We start from the raw sequence: 19,295 nt of genomic DNA on the forward strand, positions 1-19,295 counted from the left end.
GGCACGCACCGCACCGGCGGCGCGGAGGGGCCCGGCCCCGCCGCCCCGCGGGATGCGCGGCCTCAACTCCACGGACGGCGCCTTTGTGCCACCCGGGGCTGCGCGCAGCCCCTCGCCTGGCCCGGGCGGGTTTGCCCTCATCCACCTCCGCCAAGTGCTTATCCCTGTGCGCGGCGCTGCGCGGCTCCACCAGCCCGCCGGGACCGCGCCCCTGCCCGTTCGCGGCCACCGAGCGCGCCTGGCCGCGGTGCTGCGCGGGGCGGGCACCGCGAAGGGAGCGCGGAAAGTTGGGCGTCAGCGCGGGCCGGCGGCGGACCCTCCTCGGTTTTGCCCAGGTGGCTGCCTCGCCTTGCTTCGGCCTTGGGGCGGGCAACCTCGGTGGAGGGGACACGGAGACCCGAGCCCTCCTCGCCATGGTGCTCGGCGAGTGCTGCGCGGGCTGCTCCCTCCTTCCGCAGCTGCAGAGGGAGACGAGGGGAGAGGATCCCGTCCCGGAGGGAGCCCAGCGGCTGTGCCAGTCAGAGGCAGCAGGGGAATTGGCAGAAAAGCTCCCTCCTGCAGAAGGGTCCCACCAGATCGCCTCATTTCTGGGGGCGCCTCTGAACCCACGGACCTGGAGCCCCAAGCTACTGATTGCTGGAGCCAAAAAGCGCGGTGCTTGTGGAGAGCTGGACTCTTCTCCAGCCCAGTGAGTGGACAGCTGCTAGAGCAGAAAGTAACACGCTGCGTTACTGCACCTTACACAAACAGCAGCCGTGCTACTAACTCGTTTCTGAGGAAACCGAGGCTCATACCAAGAGGAGCTGCATGGGACAGAGCACAGGTACTAGCACTCCAGAATATATGTAGTGTTGAAAAGGCTGTGGCAGCATCTCGGAAATGGGCAGAGGTCCTAGGCTGTCCCCTCCCTCCAAAGGCATTGCAACCTTTGCTTCCCTGAATCAAAGCAGCCCCCTGGGCCAGTCTTCCCCTTTTCCCATGCAACTGTGTGCCTTTTGGAGTCAACACTTGGCTCCTAATCTAAAAATATCCTCTTATCTTGATTTTTCTTCCCATTGCTGTTTCAAAGCAAATTAAGACACACCAACTTTTTGTTAAAACAGAGACTGCATTCAAATCCTTTGTATTAAATAGCATCTGTGTTTGCATTCTGTTTTAATACAAAATGCTTTGGATTGCAGCTAATACCAGGAGATATGAAACTGGTTAGTCCCCACATGTTGCACATAAAAAGAATTCATAATGAGCATCTGTGGGATGTGGAATGGATCCCATGAGTTAGCTGAAGACCTCATAACGTAAGAGCTGAGAAGCCTAAGTGAATTATGACTCTCTTTCCTCGCAAGTAGGATTAATTTTCTATCCCACTTATATTCATTATCTATCCTGTTTATACTATAGGGACATCAATTGTTTGAGTGTTAAATATGAAGTCTTTACAGAAACGTGTAGGTTAGATAGCTTGCAGAGAAGAGGGGGGTTGTTATTGCTAGGAAAACTGTTATTCAAACTCCATGTTTAAAGACCAATATTAGATAAAGCTGCTCACTTTTTTAAAGGACTGCAAATTCTCCTACAACATATTTAAAATGTAAGGTTTACAAAGTACTCTCCATCTGCCTGTGGCCCTCCCAGTGATGTCAATAGGAATTTTGCATGCAGATGAAGGCCTCTATATGGCCTTTAGAGAGCAGGTCAATAAATGGCTGGAGGAATAATTAAAGACTTCTGAGCTGCTCCTTTCCTTTTTCTTACATTATAGTACAAGACTGGCATGAATATAGGCTGGGCTACCACTCTAATTGGCTATGGAATAACACTGAAAGGAATTTAAATGTGGGCAGTAGCCATTTTCCAAATGATCACTCCATTACAGTAGTTTTGTCTGTCAGTGTATGGCCAGGCAGTAGAGTGGATGTAATCATGTCGAAGTGCCCATCCATTGATTGTCACTCTTTGCTCTACATTGGCAACTCTAAGGAGACTTTCACGTTTCAAATAGACAGCCAGGACGAAGAGTCTGCCTTTAGCCAAGCTTGCTTCAGCTTAGTATTGAAAGTCACTGCTTTTCATCCATGTAGGCAGAGCCAGGATCTCTCGATATTTAATTAAGATCTCTTATGAGAATTGGTTAATATCTTAAGTGTTAATGTAACTAAAAGTTCAGTCTTGATAACTTTGCTTGTACAAGTAGACCCACTAAGTTGCTGGAAGTACTGACAAATAGTTTTGTATGTTAGAAGACAAGCAGAAGTCAAAGGTATCTTTGTCAATGTCTAGAATTCAGAAGCATTTTCTCTGCCATAGGTCTTAAAAGACACCAAATAAAAAACAAGATCTCATATTTGAAGAAAAGTCTATTATGATTGTTTGTATCTTTTGTTCCCCCCAAATTAATCCCAATGGTAAAATCCAGTAGGAATTTCTGAGACTTACTTTATACACCAATGAAAATATCCATCATCAAGCTTATGCTCGGTGCCATATTAAATAGTGTAGATCCAATTTGCCACATATTTCACCAGTGCCACAACACACCACAATGGATTTTATTTAATTTGCAGCAGTATGGTAGCATAAATGAGATGAGAATAAACCCTAATATTTTTACTTTATTTCTCATTTTGGTCAAATTATTGACAGCTTCTGGTGTCTGATTGACATAGTTTTTGTCTCAATATCATATACTATTGCAAGATATGCTGCAAGTTGCTTTAGTATTGATTAAGCAAAGAAATATTTTAATGGAGTACTGCTGTTTCTAACTATGTGCAGTAGACCTTCCTCTCAGGCAAAACCAGCAAAAATAAAAATTAAAACTACATGACAATATGTAATACAATATCATTTAATATTTATGCTTTTCATATACCACTCTACCACAATTATATATTATATCTTCATTCTCATTGTCGGTATACTACTGTTCCTTTCACAGGTGAAAAAAATATCTCTTCTCTGGAAATTCATTTCCATTTACTTAAAGTTAAATGGTTTGACTTTGAATTTTCATTATCTGCTGTTGGAAAGAGCCTGTGACAGGTATGAGAGAGAATGCTACAAAGCTTCATTGTATCATCTAATTTTTGCTTCACTTTAGTCAGATATCATTTAGGTGGAGAGTAAAATAGTATACATAGAACAGGATAAGATAGAACAAAACAGAAGAGAAATAAAATGAAAATAGGATATATAATGAATTACAGTAGAAAAATGCCTTTATCTTGAAGTGATTTTTTTTTTACTTATACTGATTCCTCACTAGTAAGAAAATTGAACTAATTTTATATAAAAGGAATATGTCATAACAGGATATGGCATTTATCTTCCTGAGATAGGGGTGACCTCATCATTCACAAGTGGTGTAGCTATGAATGAGTAATCAGCCTCCCCACCCATTAAGTGTAGATAAAGTCCACATCTTCTGTCTAAGTATTAAATATTCGATTTATTATTTTACAACTCACCATCTCTACAAGTGTTCACTGACTGATGCTTCGGTTGCTGCTGCCAGTATGTATTGTCAGTGGGAAGCAGAAGAAGCTCCTCAAAAGGTGCCCTGTATAATAGAGAATGAAAGATGAGAAGGAAAATGAAAATAACAGATGAGAAGAAAACAAGAGAAAATGGACCTGCAGGAAAAAAAATTATGGACAGAACAGAGATGAGGAAATTCTTTAACTGACCTATACTTTTGTTGTCTGTAATATTCCAAGAGCTTTATAACATACAAGCAGTGAAAATATTTTTTATATTAATACCTCACATATATCAGCTACCTCCTATCTCAAGTTATATTGCTCAAGTTGTTCCCAGAAGAATTTATATATGTATAATGTGAGAGAAATATATAGTTAGGAAAAAATCTCTTTTTACTATTTATCAGCAGTGCACATTAGGGAAGAGTCACAGTTAAAAAAATACAGTTTATTTCTAGAACTATATAAGATAACATAATTTTCTCTTTCAAATGATGTCACGTGCTGCATTTTGTTTTCATTCCTTTGTAAAAGCAATGTGCACAGTTTAAAGAAAATATTCCAAATTTAATTTTAAATCCGAAAGAACTGTTCATCTGTTTAGAAGAAAGAGCTCTAAATAGAACCTGAAGTCAGGAGAAAGACCATTAAATAAAAATACTCAAATATTTTCCATCTTTACCATTCCTTGACATGCACTCATGGTTGGAAGAATGGATAAGGGAAAATGTCTTTTCTGAAAGGTTTTGCTAGGACTGAAGGGCAAGTTTAAGGTAGCCCCTTCCCCCTCCCCACCCTCCATATTCCAACAAAAAAAAAAAAAAATCAGGCAGAGAGTAAGATAGAAAGAAAGTGCCTGGGGAACATAGCATCACTATCAAAATCATAAAAGATGTATAAGGACATCAGTGGAAGAACTAGAAAAACTATTAGAAGAATGCCCTCCAGGGCTATCCCAGTGGCTCAGCGATTAGTGCCCCGCGCTGCCGGTGGGAGAATTCAGGGAACGTCTGAGGCTGAGCTTGGGATCTCCTTCATTGGTACTGGCAGCTGAGAGCCCAGCGAGCACCGGCCGCAGTGCAGAAAGACTGAACATTGCGCGCACACCCAAAAGTGTGTGCCTAGGCTGTGCTTACACCACTGAAGCTGCCTCAGGAAGGAGTATCATGCCTTCCATCAAATCATCAGCTTTTTTTATTTTATTCCCTGTGTGAAAACAAAGGAGCACCTCTGGCCCACCATGGACAGGTCATCTTCCAAGGCTGGATTATCAGTGTTAAAGTCAATTTCTATGGCTTGTATACTTAGCACTGGCCCTAAATTTTAGTGAATGAGTTATCCCTTACACCAGAGGTTTTCTGCAGTGTTGATCACCCACAAATTTTCTAACATCTTGGGCAGATTGAGAGGCACCTAGCTCATTTTTTCAGAGTCTACCTGCTTCTGCAGATCCATGATGTTCCTCCAGGCAGTTTTAGCACCTGTGTTTTAATTTCCCGTGTCTTCAATATCAGTCTTATGCCTCCAAAGTAATCTGCTACTTCACTGACATCAAATTAGGACTATGGAGACCACAACTAAATTTTGCTGCTTCCACCTCCTCAAAAACCCCATTTATCCCACACAGCCTGATAAGAAGCCTTATTGGAAAAAGCGGAAAAACAAATCAAGTAGGTGTTTTTTATCTCCAGGGCTTTTAAGAACTGCCATCATATTTTCCTGTGTTTTCACCACATTCAGATTTTTGTTCCTGTTCATCCATAAGTGAAAAACTTTAAAAAACAACGGGCTGGTCAGCACACTTTTTTTTCTTTTATCTGTTTATTTACATTTATTTGTAGCCTCTGTCAGCACTCCCAAACAAAATAATTTGCACCTGTTAGTGTGTCCCTGAAGATGAGGATCAAAAGACAGCTCAAGGTTTTTGACTGCACTTAGAGGAAGATCTTTTCCTTACTAAGTGGTCAGTCTCTTCTTATTAAGAAGGAATTGAAACCAAATATGTTTTCTTTCTCCTAATTATTTTCTTAACAAATCCAAGTTAATGATACATACAGCAAAAAAAGCATTGAGCTTTCACTCAGAGTTCTTTCAGAGAAGCCTAGTACAGTCCAATGTAGTCTCTCTTCCGTGGTGGCAACTGTTGGTGCTCTGCCGAGTCATGCAGCAGTGAACATTGAACAAAAATATCCCCGTGCCTGTGTCTTGTATCCTACAGTCCAAATTGCATCCAGTGCAGTTTAAAGCTGTGCTAGGTGCTCAAACACAAGCTTCTCCATAGCTGATGTGGTGGGGCTTTTTCTGTTTTATTACAGCATTATTTTTTCCACTCATTGAACACAGTGCACTGTGTTCCTGTGTAGCAGTTCCAGGTACAGGGCAGCCATGTACATGTTGTGGCTTTGCTAAGAGTTTCTGAAACTTCAAGGACACATAAAAATCAGAAGTAAATACTTTGATCTTTGGTCTTAGTGTTTTTATTAAAATAATTAAACTTTATAAGGAGGTATATATGTGTCAAAAACTTGAATGTAGGCTAGCCTGTTTGAAAATGCATCTTTCTGCAGGCATAGGAATCTCTAGCAGAGTCCCTTTCTTATTTATAACTATTTATTATTCAGCAGTTTCAGTTCACCCTATGAAGATGATTGTCCAAATTTGTTCATTCCTTTTTACCTCAATTCAATCACCAAGCATACTCACAGGTTGGCTTCAAAATTTAAGCATTTGTCAAATCTTAATCTTTCAATTTCAAATTTCTCTTGGGTAAAAACCAACTAAACCTTCCTAGTGTTTTTATAGGGTCTATCACAAACCTTAAAGAGTAAGCTTTATTTACTTTAAAGATAGACCTCCATTCACATTACCTGCATTTCTATCATTGCTATCCATACTATAATAACTATTGAAAATAACTACCAATATTACATGCAGCACCTGAGAAGAGTCCTTACATTTCCCACTTCAAAATTCTTTTCTTGGGGACTTAATTTTGCCAAAACTGGAAAACAGTTGGTTAGAAGACATCTTAGTCCACTGCTAGAGACCTTCATTTTAATTTTCTTTTTCAAAGGTAAGGTAGCCCACCAACTGGCCACATCATTTTGCAAGCAGACACCTAATGATTTGTTATTAGGTCCAGTTATATCTGCAAGGTGATAAATTAATACTAATCTTTCAACAGTATTCCAGGGTTGAATCCTCACTATCGTACATAGGCACTAGAATTTGACTCTCCTGTTGTCTTGGAATGTTAGGCAACTGGTTTTTATGCATAAGATTCAGAAGCCTAGTCAACCCCAAATGGAGATCATTGTCTGTAATACAGTCCTTGTTTGGAGAGTAAAACTGGGGATTTCCTGAGGCTTCCTGCTGTGAGAAGAGGAACAGGGGAGCAAAAGATGAGTCGATGCCTTTTCCCACCACCAAGTACTGCAGTTAATGTGCGTTTGAATCTCTATTTCTTTGTTCAGAATAACTGTAAATGTTCTCTTGTGCAGAAATTGCCCAATCTAAAGATGATTGTAGTTACACAGTCACTCAAGTGAATTAATGCAGGGAAACAAAGAGGACTCACTTCATCACTAATGGACACAAGCAGTGTGCAGTGGCTGACTGATCCTTGGCTGTTCTGGTGTCCTAGCCTGGGTACCAGCAACAGTGTCTGCTTTGGAGAGCAGCAGTGTGTGCCTTCCTAACAGCTAATTATTTCTGCAGAGTGACAGTATGATGTTGATTAAAAATATATATTAATATATATGGTATATTATACCTATAAATATATCTTGCCTGATTTATTTGGTCTGAGCTCATCTATAAATTGTCTGGCTTCTGAAGGAAAATGGCAAAATTGTCTTGCATTTAGAGGGATAGCTTTCAAGTTAAATCAGAGGTTAGAACAAAAAAAAATCCAAATTAATAACAAACTCCCAAGAGCTCAAACAAAGCAAATTCTAATACATGAATATCAGAAGGCGTGTGTATGTCTTGACCAGAGAACAGACCTGAGATATGGATGGATGGGAAAAAAATGGTCAGGTAATACTTTCCCTCTGAAAAAACAAGAATAAGAAGAGCATTCTAGTACAGCATAGTGGTTAGATCTTGAATAAGCCTGATTCAGTCATGAATTTGAGTAAGGGAGATGCAGTCAATTTCAAGCAAGGAAGCAAAAGCAAACATACTCCTCGTCCATCAATTATCTCCATTGTCAGTTTAATTTCAAGGAAGAAATTAAAGATATCCTGCATTTTCCTAAAAAATAAATTGAACAAAAAGCCCCAACCAACCATCCAAAAAAAAAAAAAACAAAAAAAAAAAAAAAAAAAAAAAAACCAAAAAAAACCACAAGACCAAAAAACCCAAACAAAAGTGCAAAATGAAACAAAAGCAAAACAAAAAAGAACTCCACACAAAACTAAGCATCATCCAAAACCAAACCAAACCAAAACAGCATTCTCACAATACATACTTACATGGCTTTCATTAAGGTTAAGGAGGAATGCTAATCCATTTTGTTTTAATATGTCATTTTGCATTTTTCATTTTTCCCTATGCCCCCCCAAAAAAGTTTATAGGAGACTATTAGAACAAACTCTGGAAGATGCTTCTTTCTTTCCTATGAGGTAATATTCAGTAGTGCTTATCAGTATGTCAACTACAATCACAAGAAGCAAGTTTTCACTGAAGTATATTGATGTTTGCTTTTGTCTTTATAAGGTGTTTGAACATTCAGTCTTGAAAGTATGATAGTAGATTGAGTGGCCTGATGCTGTTAAAATTACTATTAAAGTGGATTGAGAGTAATTTTTAATTATGTTTCTTGGAATCAATGGGCCAAGATTAGCAGAAGTGAGTCTCATTGGAGTTGTTGAGATTCATTTTTTTATGTGAAGTCACTGAAGTCAAAGGTAACAGGCTACAGAAAGTTAACCCCACACAGCACAATTACATTCAATGTAGCCTCATCTTGTGGTGAAAAAGCCTCTTTATTAAGTTCAAGATTCGTGTATCACTTTCACACAATATATTAAAAAACTCAGAGGATGGTGAGGTAACTAGTACAGCTAGGCTTTTAGGGTAATTGCACAGATCACATACTACTACAGCATGCTTTCAAGACAAATGTTAGGCAAGATATCCTACACCATATACACTTTGAACAGTGCCTCAAGTTCTTTCTTTTGCTAGACAGTCATGAGAATCAGGCTAAAGGACTCTCATGTCTCATCTAGGGGGTGGCAGCCATAAAAAGACACATTTGTGGCCCCTGTCTCTGAAAACTAAAGAAATGAGAGCAAAACTACCTCCACTTTAGTGAAAATTTAGAGGGTTTGCAACAATTGATTAATGAAGAATAAATGTAGCTACTTATCAAGAAAAGGAACCTTCAACATTTTTTAACTTAAACTTAATTGCAAAATGTTTAGAGGAACTTACGTAAAACCAGCAGATGCACAGCTAGATCCTGTTATGTTTTCTATGAGTCCAAAGTGAGAGACATCCTTTGCTTTACCATTCCATGGATTCTGTCATCCCACAAACACCACTGTATAATCACATTACAGTAGAAAATTGTGTCAATGGAAAAATACAATAAAAAAGCATGAATTACATATGTGAAGGTAAGTATATAGTTCAAAGTGATTACATATTGTATAATTGATATGTGGTTTTCGGGGTTTTTTCCTCCACAAATCAAAAATATTCTTTATGGTCTAGATCTGTTTCCCATCAATTAAATATTATAATACAAACTCTTTTAGTATAAGTACAGCAATTCCAATTTCCACTGGATGCTTAAGACTTTATATTCATTAATGTCTTTGCAGCTCAGAATAATTCTGTAATTGTGGAACCCCTGGAGTGAAAGTATTACTTAATGTCTTATCAACACTGGGACAAAGGACATAAGTCAACTTTGATGTGCATAAGGTAACAAAAGTTTAACAAAGTATGTGCAATATAGGACTTAAAAAGTCTAAATCAGATTGTAGATTAGGTCTCAAATCCATCCTCCCAAACTCCAGGTGGGAGTGATAAGAATGAAGCAGCAAAATGCTAAATATTCTGTCTCCTTCAATTCTAATAGGTGATTTTGTTCATTCTGCCTTAGCTGCTGGAAGCAAATCAGATATCTCAGTCCTGAAGACATTTCTGTGACTTGCAAGCCACACCAGCACAGAGCTGGCTTTTCAGGGCTGCTTGGAAGTGTTGGCTCCTGACCAGCTACACTGGTACAATACTCTGCTACACTGCTCACACGGATGCCAGCTCTCTTTTACTGCCAGCTCTCCACAGAGGTTGTGAAGAATTTTTATCTGCTCTTGCTTGGCCTTGTGATGCAGATTCATAGAAACAGGTAATTTCAAGGAAATATCATGCTTTTTACCTTTTTCTCTTAAACATTCATTTCATCATAAAATTGGTCATTTAAAACTTTTTCTGTCTTAAAAAAGAAAAAAAAAAAAACAACCCTCAAACTTACATTGTATATCTGGAGATATTCCTAAAAAAACTCTTCATACAGTGACATGGAGTTACTGAAATATGCAGTAATCAAAAATTATTTTGGGTAAGCATCATGGTCAATCCTTGGCAGGTCACTGACAACTGGGCTTACTGGCTCTGGCCAAGGCAAGGTCTGTGTGTTAGCAGCTGTGCTTGCTTCTTCCTTGGAGAACATAAAGGGAGGACTAGTCAAAGTCCCAATAGCTTCTGAAGGATTAATGTTACTGAAAAAAAAGAATGAAAAATATGTTTTGACATATTTTTAAAAAATAATTGATGTTAGAAAGTTAGATGCCAGGATTAGTCAAATCAATGTGACTTGAAATGGCAGAGACGATAAACCCTAAAAAGAAAAATCTTTTATGGTAACTTTATCACAGTGTTCATCGTAGAAGGGCATATATATAATTATGTATGCATGGTAGAACCCCTGTAAAGTAATAACTTTTAATGAATAGCCCTGTTAAAATAATACATTTCTGGGCACCAAACCAAATATGTACAGGAATACAGTGCAAACCTTCTGAATGATAAAGCAGGCAACTAAAAAAGAAAATAAAGAAACTAACAAAAATAATATTTAGTGGGAAATTGGACTGATATGCCTGCTTATATTAATAGCTGTACATGTTTTCATGAAATCAAAATAAATTTGATAAAAGAGACTTTTGAAATTACTATGTGCTGTACAAATATTGTTTAATAAAAATAAAAGATTTTTCCTTGAGAAAGTTGATTCTAATTTCATCTCTTTTGCTGATTTCAAAAGAATTATACCAGGAATGCATCTGTTCCTTTTAGAGTATTTGTTTCATGGTAGTTGTATGTTTTGTTTTATTAGGACAGCACTGCACACTATTTGATAGAAAACCAGCCTCTGATCAGCAAACCTAATTCTACTTTAAAAGCTTTATACCTCATGGAGTGCTTAGATCCAGGTTCTTAAATAGTTTTATGTGTCCAACTCTTTTATAAAATAAAAAGTGATACTACCTAAGTTTTAGATCTTCAGTGATACTTGATTTTCTGAACTTCAGCAAGTGCCAAGGTCATCAAGTCTCAGTAGGCAGCCAGCATATTGATTCTTCAGACATATGCTGTCATTCTCACATGACATTCAGCCTTTTTCCCTGAATTTGGGAGCCAAAGCTGGTGACTATATATAGCCTGAGAACGATGGGAGTGGAGCACATGAATGTTTGTTTAGTTTTGCATAAGAAATTGGCTCATCAGGGAGGACCTGGACTTCGAAGGACCATGTCAAACATTCAGTTTTGCTTCCCTGAGCAACAGGTTACCAACATACAGGATCCTCAGGAATGTGATTAGCTTATTACAATATTTATTAAGATTATATCTTCCAGATCTCCAGTTCTGAGATCAGATCAATTTGTTGCTGAAATTAATTCTCATTTTAAAAGGGAAGGAGACAATACCTCTAGGAGAGGGAGAAGTGATCCACCTGGTGAGCAGCCTACTTCTAAGTGACAAAAAAGTCTTAAAACAAAAAATTTCTCAGAAAACACTGGAAAAATTAATTTGTATAATGGATAGCAAGGTATGAGAAATAAAGAGTATTGTCAAATACTATAGAATATGAAAACATCATAGTGAATTAATTTTCTAAATTATATTTTGGAGATTAAGTATTTCTTGACTTGATAAGACTGTAGTTTCATTGTCACTTTTGTGCTTCATGAATTTATTTCACTTGCCACACACTCTTAATTCAAAAGATATATATTACTGAGAGACTGTTGAAAATATTCCTGGAAAACTCTAACAGATGATACAAGAACAGTTAAAGCTAATGTTGAGAGATAGTGATGTTCTATATCAAGTAAATTAGTTTATTTTACATCTCTTTATGCTTCAATCTAAAGCCAGAACTACTCCATCTCCCTGTGAAGACTGTGAGACAACCTTCTGCCATGGTGACTTGTTCTGAAGTTGCTTGAATTAGCAGGCAGTGCTTTGGAAATCTATTTCTATGGATGAAATACAGCAGATTAAATGATTCTGAGCTGCTAACCTCAGCCTCTATCCTTCTATCTGTTTTAGAGCTCTTGTGATTCATTGCCATTCTCCTGAAGTCACAGAGAAAGGACAGACGGTTTTAATTACCATCAAAAAAAAAAAAAAAAACACCAAAAAACTATCAGGCATATGGAGATAACAGCCCAGAATTTTTACGAGACCTTGGAGAAGTTAGCTTGCCAGAATTTGAAACCCTAGAAGCTGACTTATTTTAGCTTTGGAGAAAATTTCCTGAGCCTCTGATTTTTTTTTTTTTTCCAGAAGAATCTGAGAATAAAATGACTAATATATGACCTTTGCTTAGAAATAGATGAGAGAAAAGGAATACAAATAACAATACCTGAAAAATATTTGTTGAAGCATGGGTCCCCACAGGGTCATAGTTAGCATTGACTCCATGATCCCAGAAGGCTGAACAATCACTTTTTTATATATACTAATTAAGAAACTCATTGCCCTTAAGGACAGTTGGATACCTTCTTACCTGATTGGTCCTTGAATATCCAAACACCATCAGCAGCGGCCAATTAAAAAATCACCCTTTGGTAAACAAATCTCCATAACACATTCCACATGTTCACAACAACAGGTGCAGCAAGTGAAGATAAGAATTACCTGTCATTCTTTTCTCTGATCTTCTCACAGCCTTCCCCAGGCCAATGCCTGGGAAAGTTGTGCCTGCTGCTCTCTGTGGCCAGAGAGCAGCTGCCACACATATTTATAAGAAGTAATTACAGTTTGTTTTCAACTGCATTTTAAAGCCTACCCTTATGAGACTAGCTTGAAGTTGTGCTCTTTTTAGATTGAAGTCACTGAAATTTTGTTGTACCAGAAAGGATTGGACCCTTGACAACAACTCTATAATGGCTATAAAGAATTTCCACAGTAACACATGACTTAATTGCTTGAAGATTTTTTAAAAAGCATAATATTAGGCATAAAGTGGGTCAGTAAGGGGAAAAATGTTTCCTTATGCCCTGTTGAGTTATTGAGAATTTTTTTAAAATTATTTTTTATTAAACTCTTATTGTTTTTCCCTAATGGAAATGTTAATAATGAAAACATCACTATTCCTAAAAGAGGAAGCATAGGATTATTCATATTCTGCTGCTGAATGTCTTAGTTTTTGAAGACCACTGGAACAAACACCTGATGACAATATTTCATAAATACAATTAATCTGAAAAACATGAAAATAACTCAGTTAACACCTGATGACAATATTTCATAAATACAATTAATCTGAAAAACATGAAAATAACTCAGTTTCTAGCTACATTAATCCTTATAAGAATAAACTTTATGAAGAACACCAGATAGGCAAAAATGTTAACACTTCCATCTCCTGAATTTAGACCTTACTAATACTAATTTTATTTTCCATTTGATCTGTAGGTGCTACTTTAAAGGTATTTGAACAATATATTTTAATTATTTATAGTTCTAAAAATGTAGTGTAAGCAGAAGCAGCCTGTACAAAAGAGATACTAGAAACAGAGAGTTCAGTACATAAAACTTGTTTCATTCATTAATTTTCATCTGGAGTAAATGTGAGGTGTAGTTCACAAAAGGTACAACACTGAATAAGTGTGCAGGTTTATAGCAGTCCCTTATTACTCTCCCAGGCCATGTGCATCATCTCCCTACCTGTTGCCTTTTATGAATAAATGCTGGTGCTTGTTGGGAGTTTGCTGGGGCTCCATTTGGCTTCAGGGAGAGCTGGCTTAGGTTCTGACGTAACTGGTTGCCCACCAACATCTTGCATGAACTATTCTTTTAAGGAATAAAAAAAAAAAGAAAAAAACGCACAAAAAAACCTAGAGTGGGAGTTCTTTTCTGTGCAGAGTGAAGTAACCTAGCAGCAGTGAGTTATGAACAATCATTGACCATTTAGAGTAATAACCAGTTTATTAAGGAAGATATTTACAAAGGTACTGCAATTACAGCTAACTTCTAAATAAATATACACAGACTGATTTCTTATTGCCTCCAAATCCTTTTCTCTTTCAACCTGTATTTCTTTTACAGACCTACAGAATAAATCCTGAGAAAACATAACAGTATGTGGCTTTTACCTAAGTCCATTTTACCTCAATTTAAAGATTTTCAAGAAGACAAAAGAAAATTAATATCAAAGACTGAAAATAGCTATGGTAGTACTGCTTCTTGGATAAAAATCTAGGAAACCCAGATTTAAGAATTCCATCAAATTCAGAATTATGATTCAGGGCCAAAGTCATTTATAATAACTGGTATCTTAGAATACTGGCTCAGCAAGTGCTTTTTAGGAAGCAGGGAGTGCTGGTCACCTTCTCCCACAGAGCTGAAGTAGCACTGTGAAGGTGCAGAGGCAAATTTCAGGTGAAGCACATGATTGCATGGTCCTTTTACACCCAGGCAGGGCTTGGGGAATCATTGAATCAGCTGGGTTTACAATTTGATTTTTTCCACCCACATGGAAAGTTGCCATCCTGTTCATAAAACTTGACATGGACTGTGTTCAGCTTATAAAACTCTCTCTGTAACTTTGTAAATTCATAACTTGTCATCGCATTTTTCCCCATAAATAGAATCATTTAAGTATTTTCCCACAACTTAAATCAATCCTTACTAAATGCTCAAAATTTCACCAGTGAACACCAGCAGTGTTGACTGAAATCAAACCATAGCAAATAATGCTCAGCTCTGACAAATTAAACTTACCCACCCAGGACAAAAGTGGTATTACTTTGAAACCCACATTAGTTCACTGTTCTTGCCTAGAGGAATGGAAGTGCAATTTTTTACATCCATCATGCATACGATGCCTCTAAACAAGCAGGAGTATAGTGTCTTCTGAGGACAAGAGACCAGCAACCAAACTGCTATTGAATCAGTTGAACTGTGAGTACAATGAAGCCTAAAGCTGGAGCCATTTGGCAAAGAGCCTTATGATCTGTTGTGCTGTTCCATGGGTTTCCTGAGGAGATTTGGCTTCATCATGAATGCTGGTGGCCATTGCCATCACTGTGTGATTGAGGTGTGGATAGAGTAACAATATGGGAGTGGCATTGGGAAATTCAGATTTTTTTTTCTCTCTCTTTTTTCAACTTATTTTTCCACTTCCATGTGTTTTTATTCTGATTTTGAGGACAGAAATAATCACACACTTACCCTGTAATAATGTAGTAATCTGTCATATAAATACCCTGCCATTATATGGTAATTATGGTTTCATTAAATGATCAACAGCTACCATGTTAGCCAAGAATAATTACACATTTGTGTCCTGTATCTTAAAGTGTTCTCAGCTCTCTCTCTCTCTCTTTTTTTTTTTTTTTTTTTTTTTTTTTTAATTGACAAGGGGAAAAAATGTTCCCTCATGAGTAATATCACAATTTGGCCCAATGAATGCATTTATTCAGTATAACTTGGATTGCCACAATCTCCTATTTTGACTTTATTCCACAGCATACCAAGGCCTTATTTAAGGGAGCTTCACCATGGCTATTATGGCTGCACATTTTCAAAGTTTCCTGAATAAGGGGCCATTCCACATTACTGCTTTTTTTCCTTTACACTTCCAGTGCCAGTTTATTACTTCCCAGAAATTTCGTAACACAGTAGTGTCTGCATTACAGCTCTCTGACTGTAGAACCTAGTTTAATATTTTACATTGATCCAAACAACCTGGTACCTTGAAGGTTGCAGTGATTGTCCTCAGCTCTAAGTATCTTCTTGTAATTAGTAGAGACATTCTCCACTTGCAATTTTTTTCCTCTGAGTTGAAATTTGAGACATTGGACATAAGAATCATGTATAATATTCATTGAAGCAGCCTTAGATTAGACTAAATAGACTGGTGTGTACCTGTTAGTCGACTGGTAGATCTGTTAAATTTTACTATGTGGACACGGTAAAGAAAATTACCATTTCAGCTGTACATTTTCCCACTGTTGACCTTTCAGCACTGATGCATGATTATTCATCACATACAGCTTTTGACCATTAATTGAAACTGGTTGTCAATAGCACAAACATGCTGGATAAAAACATGATGAATGAATTTAGGTACAGTTTGGCCACCTTATCTTGGCATTTTAGGCCCCTGAGTCATCCTGGGGTACTTAGTAAGTAAGCCAGTAACAGAAGGATGGCAGATCCTGAAGGAAACCAGGGCTCCAGGAGAGGTAACTACAGTCCAGGTGGGATATCCTTGGGTAGCAAAAGTGGTGAGCACTGAGTTGTGCCCTAAGTTTCTGATGATGCTCAACTCATCTTCCTCCTGGACAGGCAAGTGGTGTGTTGAGGCTGGTACCATGGCTCTATTTCAATTTACAGTATAAATAGTTTGTTTCTGAAGATATATTTGCAAACACTGGTTGGGGAAGAGGGGAGGAAGGACAGAAAGTGGAGAAGAGGAGGGAAAGGAAGTGCAGTTTTGCGGCTTCTTCTGTAAGCCATAATATGCATAGCTTTGGTCCATTAATTTATGTATTTCTCTTCTGCCACCAACTATTTCTGTTCTGCCAAGAGCATACTTTTGCAGGCATTTTACAGGTTTTGGATACACTCTTCCTCATCAACTTTACTTTTTCCTACTCTTACTGAAGAGTTTCTGTTGGAGTTGTTTTGACCTATTTGTCAGCATTTTCCTTTCCTTTTCCTGTGTAATTGAAATTGTCAGTTCCAGAATTTCAGGGAACCTTCTATTTACAACATTCATAGGCTCTGATTCATCATACTAACTTGAGCCACATAACTTGACACATTCATTAAAATTACACATAAACTGAAATAATTGAACATGTGCTTCATAGAACACTTTCCAAAGCATTTCACCTCACTAAAATATAAAAAGGGCAAGGTTATTGCAACACATACTCAGCACTATTTCCTTGTGTTTGGAGTGGCTCTAGAAGAACCTATTTTTCTTTTAGATAAACATATATGAAGTTTACACTGAGTTAAATGCAAGAAAAATTTCAAACTCAATACACACCCAGTGGTTGAAGGCTGTCATCCTGAAATGTGGATTTTCATCCAAAGAAAAACTATTTATTTCCACCATATTCTTATGTTAAACATTTATTTCTATTTTTTGGAGAGACAAGAAGTCTTCCTTTCTGTAATACAAGTAATTTATCCCAAATTAGTAGGATAGATCAGATTTTTTTAAAGTTCAAGACAGAATCTGATGGGATTGATTACTGAAGTCCAGTCATAACACGCTTTATTCAGTGACAGTGCTTGTCCTCTGAGTACGTGTCCCAAATCACCACACTAATCTGTTCTTTGAACATAACACAGACTGCTATGTACCTTTTTTTATTGATTTGTATTTGTACCATGCCACCATTTCAAGTGAGATACAATATACTCAGTAGGAAACAGGCATCCTAACATGATCTTTCAGGCTGTATGAGTCCAACAATCTGTTGTTTCTACAAGTGCCTGTGAGGTTGTTGCTTCTCAAAAATAAATGAGTAGAAACACAAAGAAAAAGGAGTACAACACATGAGAATGTCAAGTATGCAGATGTGTAATCCTTAACTTTTGTAAATCATCACAGCTGCCATAGATTATGACACAATGAAGTCCTGTGCATATTGCTGAATAAATAAAGAGGATCCAAAAATCCAAATAATTTCAAGACACCACAGAGGTGTTTGTCTACTGCTCTTATATTCCACTCAGTCATAATCCTTATTTTTAGACACTTTCAGGGCATTTAAAAAGTATTTTCCAAGTAGAATCTATTCCAAGTCTCTGACTGTACAAGTATAAAGAAAAGAAAAACTTCAGCAACATAGACAAAAATGCAATCAAGAAATTCAAAGCAAGATTTGTTCTCCCCCTCCCCACTTACCACTCAAGAGAGAAAACCTGACTGTTGAGAGGGGAAAAGCAGCTCTATCATGTTTTATTTATATATTTATTTATTTTTAAAAACCCTTACTAAGAAAGGGAATAATTTAATACCAGGAAACATACAAAAGAAAGATGACCACTGATACTATATGCAAGTAGAGCATACTCAGGTAACTTGACCTATATTTTAAAATATATATTTTTTTTCTGCCACTGACTGCCAGTACAAAAGTTCTGGTCTTGCAACTGGAGATTTCTCATTGAAGCTGCAGGCCTGTGTGGAACCCTCCTGGCACCAGGATCTGCAAACGTGCTCTGGAGTGGGAGACAAAGTTACTGAGCAATAATATCTCTATGGATGGGTTAACTGAACTTTCGAGATCCATTGATACATTGACTAATACACTGAGTGTTTAAAAACAGCTGAATATATCAGCTGTACAAAGCTTGCATCTTTTATCTTTATGTATCAGCCTTTTTTTTTCTTTTTTTTTTCTTTTAAAATTGAGCAAGTATTCAGGATTTTATTAATGCAAGGGAAACATTTAGAGATATAAAAGGAGAGAGGGTAAAAACATAAAAATGAGGTGAAAAATTATACAAGCTTTGAACTTGAAAACATTTTGTGTTGTAGCTGAATGCCTTGGCAACAAGTCTTGTGATATGTGTACGACTCACATGGACAGTTGAAAATGCAAATGGTAAGGATGCAAGGACACTTTCAAACACATTTTCCCTGTCATGTAATTTGTTGTGAAAGTGTATATTACAGGAAAAACAATCTTTTAAGCAATACTAAAGTGGAAAAATCATGTTAGGTAATAAAACTGTTCAATAAAGCTGAAAGTAAAGCTCTTTGTACTTAACATTGCCTTCTCGGGCTGTGCCAAACTGGTTTTGTTTTTACCTGTATTTATTTTGTTCATTTTTGCTGTGTTTTTGAGACATTTTGAAATCTTTTGAAAGAGTTCTGCCTTCCAAAGTGGGAAATCCTGTTAGTGAAGAATATCTCTAAAGAAAAAGGATTTGAAGTGCACATGAAAGGCACTTGAAGTGTGACTGCTTTACAGGCTTACAGATCATGTCAGGTGAAGCCAGGCAATGTTTAACAAGGTAAGCAGCCAAACCCTTGTGGGTGGCCCTCCATGGCTCCTGCCAGCTCTGAAAAATGGAATATTCTTCTCAAGCCTCTGGATTTCAGGTTATCTAATTTTTTGTGCTTTTTCTTTTGAGTTTCCTCGGGTGATTTTTATTAAAAAAAATGGTCACTGTCATTCTTATTTCCACCTCAGGCAAATATATATATTTTTTTTTTCCCCAGCTAGACACATTTAAAGGGAATTCATGTTAGAATGTCAATGACATTTTAGGTACCCTCCTTTATGTAAACTACAATTACTTTCTTCGGAGACTCTCAAA

At 37.5% G+C, this 19,295-nt stretch overlaps 1 long non-coding RNA gene across 1 annotated transcript in view; it reads left to right on the forward strand.

Moving 5' to 3' along the window:
* The window catches only part of LOC144246478 (uncharacterized), a 41,538-nt gene that overhangs the window by 990 nt on the left and 21,253 nt on the right, over positions 1 to 19,295 (forward strand). The window contains exons 2-3 of the long non-coding RNA XR_013340155.1: positions 9,311 to 9,413; positions 9,595 to 9,840. This is a non-coding gene — a long non-coding RNA (uncharacterized LOC144246478). The remainder of the gene's footprint in view (positions 1 to 9,310; positions 9,414 to 9,594; positions 9,841 to 19,295) is intronic.

The sequence above is a fragment of the Lonchura striata genome, chromosome 6 (assembly GCF_046129695.1).
Source record: "Lonchura striata isolate bLonStr1 chromosome 6, bLonStr1.mat, whole genome shotgun sequence".
In the NCBI taxonomy this organism is placed as follows: Eukaryota; Metazoa; Chordata; class Aves; order Passeriformes; family Estrildidae; genus Lonchura; species Lonchura striata.